This window comes from Notothenia rossii (genome assembly GCF_949606895.1).
Source record: "Notothenia rossii genome assembly, chromosome: 9".
Classification (NCBI taxonomy): Eukaryota; Metazoa; Chordata; class Actinopteri; order Perciformes; family Nototheniidae; genus Notothenia; species Notothenia rossii.
The window spans coordinates 16,782,123-16,790,700 of record NC_136907.1 but is presented as its reverse complement, the minus strand read 5'-3'; the positions used below and the strand labels follow the sequence as shown (position 1 = coordinate 16,790,700).

Genomic DNA, 8,578 nt, shown 5'->3' with positions numbered 1-8,578 from the left:
AGTTATTTGTGATTTTAAAGTGATCGTATATTTAAGAAACTTTGTATAATTTTAATTTAAAACATTATACATATGTCAAAGCTGTCACACTACACATTGGATGAGTGAGCCATCCATGACAAAATAAACCAAATATTTTTAGGAACTATAGTTTTCTTTTAAGCTTGCCACATGATAATCAGCTTCACCAGAATTACCTTTTTCATATGTCATTTCAATACTTTCCACCCCAAAAAAAGCCTATATTACTAGCAGTAAAATTGGCAGGTGAAGTTTCAATGCCCATCTTTTCCTCTTCGAGGCGCAGTCATCTTGCATTTCTCAGAGTAGGAAGTGCAGCTTGCGGTAACAGTGAATTGAAAGTACGCCATAAATATGGCGCCAAAAGAGTTTTCAAGCTGATGATAAGAGCTGATTTTTCTCTGTGTTGTGTTTTTTCTTCTTCTCTGGAGGTGGGAGGGAGAGATTGAACCCAAAGACCTGCCAGTGAATTTGTGCAGAGCGGTGTGTGCACGTCAGTACACCGGGCAGAGGAACAGAGGAGGCAAGGCAGCAAGTGAAGACGAGGAGAACTCAATGTTTTATTTTTGAAGGAGGGACGTTGCGAAACTGGCTTGCAATCTTTTCTGACTCATCGTTTGGAAATAAAGCATCCTTTTTTTTTTTTTTCACGCCACCTTCTCTTGCTCCCCCGTCACCTCCTTCCTTTACCGCTTGGCACCGGAGAGGAAAACACCGTCGGATTTTGACACCACGTTTGGGCAGCTTTTTTGCAAAATGCGACATGCTTTCCTGTGAGAGGTATGTTGTGCGCACCTCGCAGCCTGCTAACCCGTGAGCAGCAGCAGCAGCAGGACCACCACTGTGTTTGTTGTTGTTGACTTGCAACTCAGTCTGGCTGCCACTTTGGGATTTTATTTCGGATTTTTGCACTCGGTGGCTGGTCTTTGCAGGGCTGACGCGCTGTCAACACGCACCGTGAGGGGGAGGGAAGGGAGGGGAAGGGACAGTCCTGTCACCCAACGTGGATCCAGAGTCGGGGCTGTTTAGCAGCACTGCTAGCAGCCTGCCAGGGCACCGGGTGGGCAAAACTGAACTCCTGCTAAACCCCTCCACTGTAAAACTACATGTGCCTGGCTCCCAATGATCTCCTAATCACTGGGAGTGTGGACTTCTCTGCATCCGAAGCTGACTGCTATCAAGGTAAATACATTAGCACTATTATGCAAAGATTATAATGTGTAAAAGTGGGAGGGTTGCAGGACCGCTGAAGTCCACTTTGCTGCTGCTGCAAGTGCTATACCAGTGCTAGGCTAGCGGCAGGGCAGCGGCTCTGTCTGCACTTTTACAGCGGGCTTGTCAGTCTCATTCAGCGGCTGCTGTGTTGTTAGTCTGAGCGGTGCATGTGGGTCAAGCAGGGGGTATGTGTTGTAGGTTGCAGTGAAGAAGACATGGACATAACGTTAACCCAATCTGAAGCCAGAGCCCAGTGCATGCTGCAGAAAGATGAAATAAACCCGGTAAACTTGTCATGTTGTAGCTCTGCGAACGTAACGTGAACGCGCCCCGGTGGGAATCAAGTGTGCAAGCGGGTAGTTGGAGAGTGTCCAAGTGTGGTTATTTTTGCGCGTAATTGCGACAAATAGGGCCATTTGCAGCAGGAATGCAAGCTGTAACTTGCAGGCGAATGTTAAAGCAGGAACACAGACATTTTTGACACATTTATAGGAGGATATGAGATGAAGTTGTATGACGGTTAGGACTGGGTGCAGGGTGGAGGAGGCACCAAACGTTTACAGTCCCTGGAGGATTGTCAGGTTCCTGCACAGTAGAAGGGACGGGAGGAGAGGAAACCAGGGGGAGCAGCTCTCCTTTTAGGAAGGCTGAGCACGCAACCACACATATACACACATCAAGGAATTAGAGCAACTCCTCTCTGCCTCCTTCACCCTCTCTTCCTCCTCCTCCTCCTCCTGCTTCGTGCTGTGCAGATCTAGCTGGCTTTAGTAGAGGGGGGAGTGGCTGTTGTTTACCTCCTCAAAGTCAGAGCTCTGTCTGTGTGCCTGGGTTAACTGAGTGTTGCATCCTTATCTTAGATCAGAATACCTTTAATCGTCCCACAGAGGGGAAATATACATTGTCAAAGCAAAAGTAAAGAGCCACGAATAGAAAAATAAAACTACAAATTAAGAGACATTGTAAAGATATACAAATAAATTACACAAATTCCCATTTACAAAGTTACACATTCAGATGGACCACAAAAAAACCCAGTATTTAAATTAAAAAGAAATAAGTGTAGCATGTATCAAGTAGTTTCATAGCAGCCAGGTAACTGGAAGTATATATTGCACATTTATTTACAGATTTATTACAGTAGTTGAATTATCTAACTAAGAGGCTGTGGCGCAGTGGGGTAGTGCGTTGGTGTTCGGATCAGGGGGTCACAGGTTCAAACCACACTGCAGTCAGCATGTCGTTGTGTCCCTGGGCAAGACACTTCACCCCAAATTGCTCCTGTGGGGATTTTCCACAGTATTGAGTATGTAAGTCACTTTGGATAAAAGCATCTAACAAGTAGTAACATGTAATGTAATATCAGCCAGTCATAATAATAATAATTATAAAGTTGTTTATATTTATTGCACATAAGTCATATTCAACAAAGTCAGGATTAATGGGTTTAAGTGGGGAATTTGCTTCTAGTTGGATTTTCTGAAGCTAGTTGTGGCCATTTATTCATAATTCCCTGGAGAACCTCTAAAGAATAGTGTTTGTCTTTTAGTGTTGATCATTAACGGATATGATCGATTTGTCCAGATTTAAAAAAACAAGATTTTTATTTTAAAGGATCACACAAGTGAAGCTGAACTGGCTGTAGCCTTGAATCAATTACGGTGAAATTGTCTGGGGACTTGTTAAATGTTCCCAGTTGTGACAGCTCACCCCCACCCTTCTCTTCCCACCATCCCTCACACACACACACACACACACACACACACACACACACACACACACACACACACACACACACACACACACACACACACACACACACACACACACACACACACACACACACACACACACACACACACACACACACACACACACACACACACACACACACACACACACACACACACACACACACACACACACACACACACAAATGCAGAGACGCCTCACCATGACCAGTACACACAAGCTTGAATTTTGAGCACACAGACCAGTAGCTCTGTGTGCCTCTCGCTCACTCTAAACATATATTTAAGTACAGATGCACGTACCATGCTCTCCAAACACTCTCATCACACACATACACACACGTACACAAACACACAACCCTTCTCCTGCTGGGTATGAAACCGGAGATGAGTCATGGTGTGTGGGGGCATAACAACTCTCCTTCTATCCCTCTACCCCCCTTTCTGTCTTTCATATCTTTCCTCATGCAGTGCTATCTTGTTTTCACTCATTCTCTCTCCCTCTCTTTCTCCCCCTCCCTCCCCTGAGGCTCGGCTCTCTCGCCTAGAGACAGAGGTTGTTTACAAGGCAAGTGAAGGGGGATAAGAGCTGTTTTCATTTAGCTTCCTTTTCTTTGACCACTGTCCTCCTGCCGTCCTATCCTCCATGTTTCAATCCCCAATTCCTCATCCATCCCTTGCCTTTTGATCCTTATTTCATACCTCATCTTCCATCCATCAACTGCTCTTTTACTCTCCATCCTTTCATCCATCCATCCATCAATCACTCCATCTTTCCCCTCATCATCTCTTGATCAACCTTTTAACTCTGATTCCTCTCATCATATGACTTTGAAGCTGAGCCTGGAGGAATGTGTGTGCGAATGCGACCATATGCATCAACTCTCCCCGTTCACTATGTCATGTGAAACTTGAGCATGCAGACCTTCTTAAGCCTCACATGTGTACATATGCACACGTGTGTGTGTGTGTGTGTGTGTGTATGGGCGGGGGATGTAGCGTGTGTGTATTTGTGTCTGCTGCGTTAAGCGGTGAGCTCTGATTGGCTGGGAAAGGGGGTAAGGACCCCCACGTGGTGCGTTGTATCGCATTAGTTGTAACGTAGTGAAGACTAGGAGGAGGGGGGGGGTGTCGTTCATGAATGGAGCGCTTACGTCATGTAAACCATACCCTATATCTTGCTAAAGAAGGCTTCAGGCAGATATGTGTGTAATGCAGAAATATGTGTCAGATAAGAAGGATGGGGACCTACTGAGCTGAAGGATTTATGTGTGTGTGTGTGTGTGTGTGTGTCTGCCTGCAGGCGGTTTAGCTAGCTGTCATGTTACCAGCTCTCTGCTGCGCTCTGCTTCCTAACTGACTAACCAGCATGTTGACCACAAAGGTATTACTAAGATGAGAGGGATTTGTGTGTGTGTGTATGCCAATATTTTTTTCCCATATCAGAACTTATGAATATGATATAACTTCTGATTCAATACATTTTTGGTCTTATGTAAAAAAAAATTAAGACAAATTATTTTGAAGAATGCAAATAGACAGAATAATGAATATGAAGACATTTTAACACTTTGAATTTTTTTGCATTAAACTTGCTTCTTTGTAAGTGAAACTTAGAGGACACAAACACTCAAACAAATACAAACAATACAATTCATATTAATGTGAGTTATGAGTTGCTTGATCACAAAAATGGTTTAACTGTAGTAGTCAAATATTGGCTGTTAATAATAACTAACCTGGTCTAATGTGTGTCACTAAGGTTATGTTTTGTTTGAGTTTCCGGGATTGTTCTGGTTACCTATAGGAGGTTTTGTCACGCTCTTCAAGTTGTGTAACATGAAACCAACCCTATGTTCTATTAAACCCTACAGGCATGTTTTTAGTCATTAACATGTGTGTGTTTTGTCAGTGTTTGCTCTCAGTAGATGACCCTGCTGTGGCGTAGAACCTCATTAGTGTGTGTGTGTGTGTGTGTGTGTGTGTGTCTGCTGTTCAGTGGCAGGAGATGACGTCAGACATCAAGGGGAGAGAGGGTGTTTTCATAAAAAAAGAAATCCACTGTGACTCAGCCTGGTTAGTAAAAGATTATTTCAATCTCTGCACACCTGGAGGAAGGAAATGGTACACATCTTCAACCGTAATATTTTGCAGGATTAATTGTAATACGATTCATAAATCTTTTTTCCTGCAAAATCTTTCCCTCACTGATGGAATAAGAGCAGTGGGGCGTTCTGCCGAAGCAGATGGTTTTTCAGATAAAACTAATGATCCATTTTTGTGATGGTTTTGTAGTCTAGTATTTTGTTACCACAAAGTTGACAGTGATGTCATTAGAGCATATCTCACAAATGTTATGCTTTATTTCCTTTATGCCTATTCCATGCGTTTTTTTGTGTGTTTCACAAATCCTGTATACATTCTGTATTTTAGATTTTCAGATGTTATTATGTAATGGAGTGTTTCTATGTATGTAATTGTAATATAGTTGGCTTTACTTTTGGTATTAAAGCAATTTAAAGTATTGAGTTCTGGGAAACTGGGTCTGACTATTTTAATGTTTTTTCACATTTATAAATGAGGAACAGCATGATATTTAAGAAGACACAACTGGAACTAGCATTTTTCATTGGATATCTTCAAATACTTCAGCCTTTAGTCTGATAGGTATCCGGCTTAAAATAGATCCTACAGTACATTTTACATCCAGAAAAATGTATTGTTTTTATCCATTACATCCCCGATCATCTTCAATATAACTTTCTCTCTCAGTCCGCCTGCTAAACCTCCTACTCTTTACTCTTCTTAAGAAAAGTCTGAGCGCTGTAAGCACAGTGATGGACGGGCTGACAGACGCTGCCTGAGCTCCTGATGGGAAGAGTTTTTAGGAGGTGTGTGTGTGTGTGTGTTTGTTTGTTAGAGGGCGAGTAAACAACAGACAGAAACAGTATGTCAGAACTTCTTTTGCTGTTTGAACACCCGGTGATCCATGATGGAAATAAGCTTCTGACTCACTGTGCCATTCTTGGAGATTTAATTTGTGCCAAATACGTATTTAAAACATTCAAATCACTAAAAGAAAGAGTTGAGGGTATATTTTACTTTTATTGTATCGAAAATGAACTGTTCAGCTGAGTTTTGAGAACATAGACAGACTTTGCAGATAATAAGTAAAAGGGGAAAGAAAGGTAAGGTAAAGCCAGCAAGTGCAGAAGGTAGAGGAGAGAGGGAAAGATGACAGATGACAGGAGGGGGGGAGGAGGCGGGAGTACAGGGAGAAAAACAGGAAGTTGGTAGGCAGGGATGCTCACCCTTCGTCTCTTTGTCCTTTTCATCCCTCCTTCACTCTCTTCCAGGAGCTAATGAACTCCTGATGGCAGTGGAGACAGGAGCGATGGATCAATCCTCCATCTCTCTCTGTGTTTCTCTCCCCCCCCCCCCCCCCCCCCCCCTCTCCCTCGCTCCCACCTGTCCTTCCCCTTTTGCACTCTCTCCCTTGAGTTGTTGGCAGCGCCCTAGCTTCGCTGGCTGCAACTCACCTCTTTCATTGTTTGTCAGCAGATTTCAGGAGAAGGAGCGGGAGGCTTAGTTAGAAAATTATTTGGACCTCAGCCTTGTCCTTCTTTTTTCCATTTATTTATCTCTTCTTTCTCTCCCTCTTCTCTATTCAAATCTTTCATTCCCTCTCCCATGATGCAGCAGAAGCAGCAGGAGCAGTGGCAGCATCAATAAATATTGTGTTAATGTTCTGGTGGCTGGAGCCAGCAAGGTGATAAAGGAAATCTATTTGATTTCTGTGCCACATTTGTTTGGCCCTACGCCTCTCTGGTCGGTGTGTGTGGCCATATTGTGTTCAACTGCAATACAATAGTGTATGCATGTGTGTATGGGTGAAGGCACATAGTTTCTTTCTTAATGCATTTCCTCTTCCTTCAATCCTTCACTAACTTCCCCTACTTTGTTCCTTCCTCCCTTCTTATTTCCATTTTCTCCAGAAGTTGCTGACACTGTTGTATTGCAACAATTCTTACTATTTTCCCTTGGCACTCAAAAGCACTCCACATTTTGAGAACCAGCCACTGTAAAATGATTGTCTTATCTTTCTCCTAGTGTCAAAAACAAGAAACCACTTAAGGCCATGGTATGCATGACTTGCTTGTATGACTTGTCGACTAATAGCAAGAGCAGCAAAGGGATACAGGCAATGTAGGGCTGCACACATAAAATATTCGATCACTTTGTGGAAGTTATAATAATCCATCTACAGTGATGCAAATTAGTCGCTTTTCGGCGCCTCCCGCTTTTTTAACGCTGATTTGGGTGACTTGTGTAATTCGCGGAGAACCGAAGAGTTTTCGTTTTGGGGGTGGGGGGGGGGGGTCCGTCCCGTCCGTCCGTCCGTCCGTCAGTCCGACTAACGGACAACTTTTCACTTCAAAAAAGAAGAAGAAATCTAGACCGCAAAATAATTAAACAAGCGAGTGCCTGTTTTTCCTGGCCAAGGGCAGGTTCCTTGAACACAACACGAGCGTAACGTGTCTTCACGTGGTATACGTCTCGTCGGAAAGGAGTGTAGACTAGAGTGCTGACGGAGAGCACCGGAACGCCGCTCCAGCTCTTCAAATATTGCAGTACCATAAGGAGCCGTACACACCGCAGTCTTTGCGTGGCTTTCTTTAGTTGTAAGCACAGTGGCGATCTGTTGTTATTAGCATCTGGTTAGCTAGCTATGCTAACGAATTTAAAGAGCTTTTCTACAACCAGGTGGAAGAGAGCTCTCTCCTGAGAGGCTCAAATAACCTCAGCTCAGTGAGGTTAGGCACACCTTGATATGATCATTATAATTATTAATGAGACATTAGAGTCTAAATGAAAAACAGGTATAAAATGCAATATGACAGTAACAAAAAAGTTGTTAAAAATAACAAGAATAGAGTTTAAAAGGGGAGTGATTTGTAAAATATCCCAAAAAAAATCTGCTTACAGTTCTGTTTCAAATGGGTGTTGAGATGTATCCATACAGTAGATCTCTTCATGTTGCTCTCAAAGTGCACCAGATTGATGCTTTTAACTTTAATATTTAAAAAAAAATCTTCCCGAGACCCCACTAGAGGAGGTTAGGTCCCCCCCACTTAAATCATGTTCACATGGATAGGATACTAAATACATTTGCACACATCTTGTGTCCATATCTTTCTGCCACAACCATGCACGTGCGTGCGTGCATGCGCGAGTCATGGCAAGATATCTGGATTAAGAGGTTGCTTTTTCTTTGCACAGCATGAAAGAAAGGCCAAATTAATGGGCTGTGATTTTTGTTTTTTTAAGCAGTTCAATCATTTGTACGGCCCTCGGAGGATGTTGTAAAAATTGAAAGGAAAAAGGTTCCCCACCCCTGCTGTAAATAATAATAAAAACCCTTGATTTATAACTTAACATCTCTGTCTCCTATTGATCAGAGTATATTATAAAGAATAGCCAGTTAATTGAAGCATTATAGCGCAGGCCTTTGTCAGATGGTATATTACGCAGTTTTTTTTCTGCTTCGAATAGTTCTCTCTTTTTTCACCATACGTGTGTTTGCATCCCTG

General features: G+C 42.9%; 1 protein-coding gene across 1 annotated transcript in view; it reads left to right on the top strand.

Moving 5' to 3' along the window:
* Window positions 1-289: 289 nt before the first annotated feature.
* jade2 (jade family PHD finger 2) overlaps window positions 290-8,578 on the top strand; it is a 168,819-nt gene continuing 160,530 nt past the window's right edge. The window contains 1 exon segment of the mRNA XM_079649880.1: window positions 290-1,203. The gene's annotated coding sequence lies outside the window, so the exon portion shown is untranslated.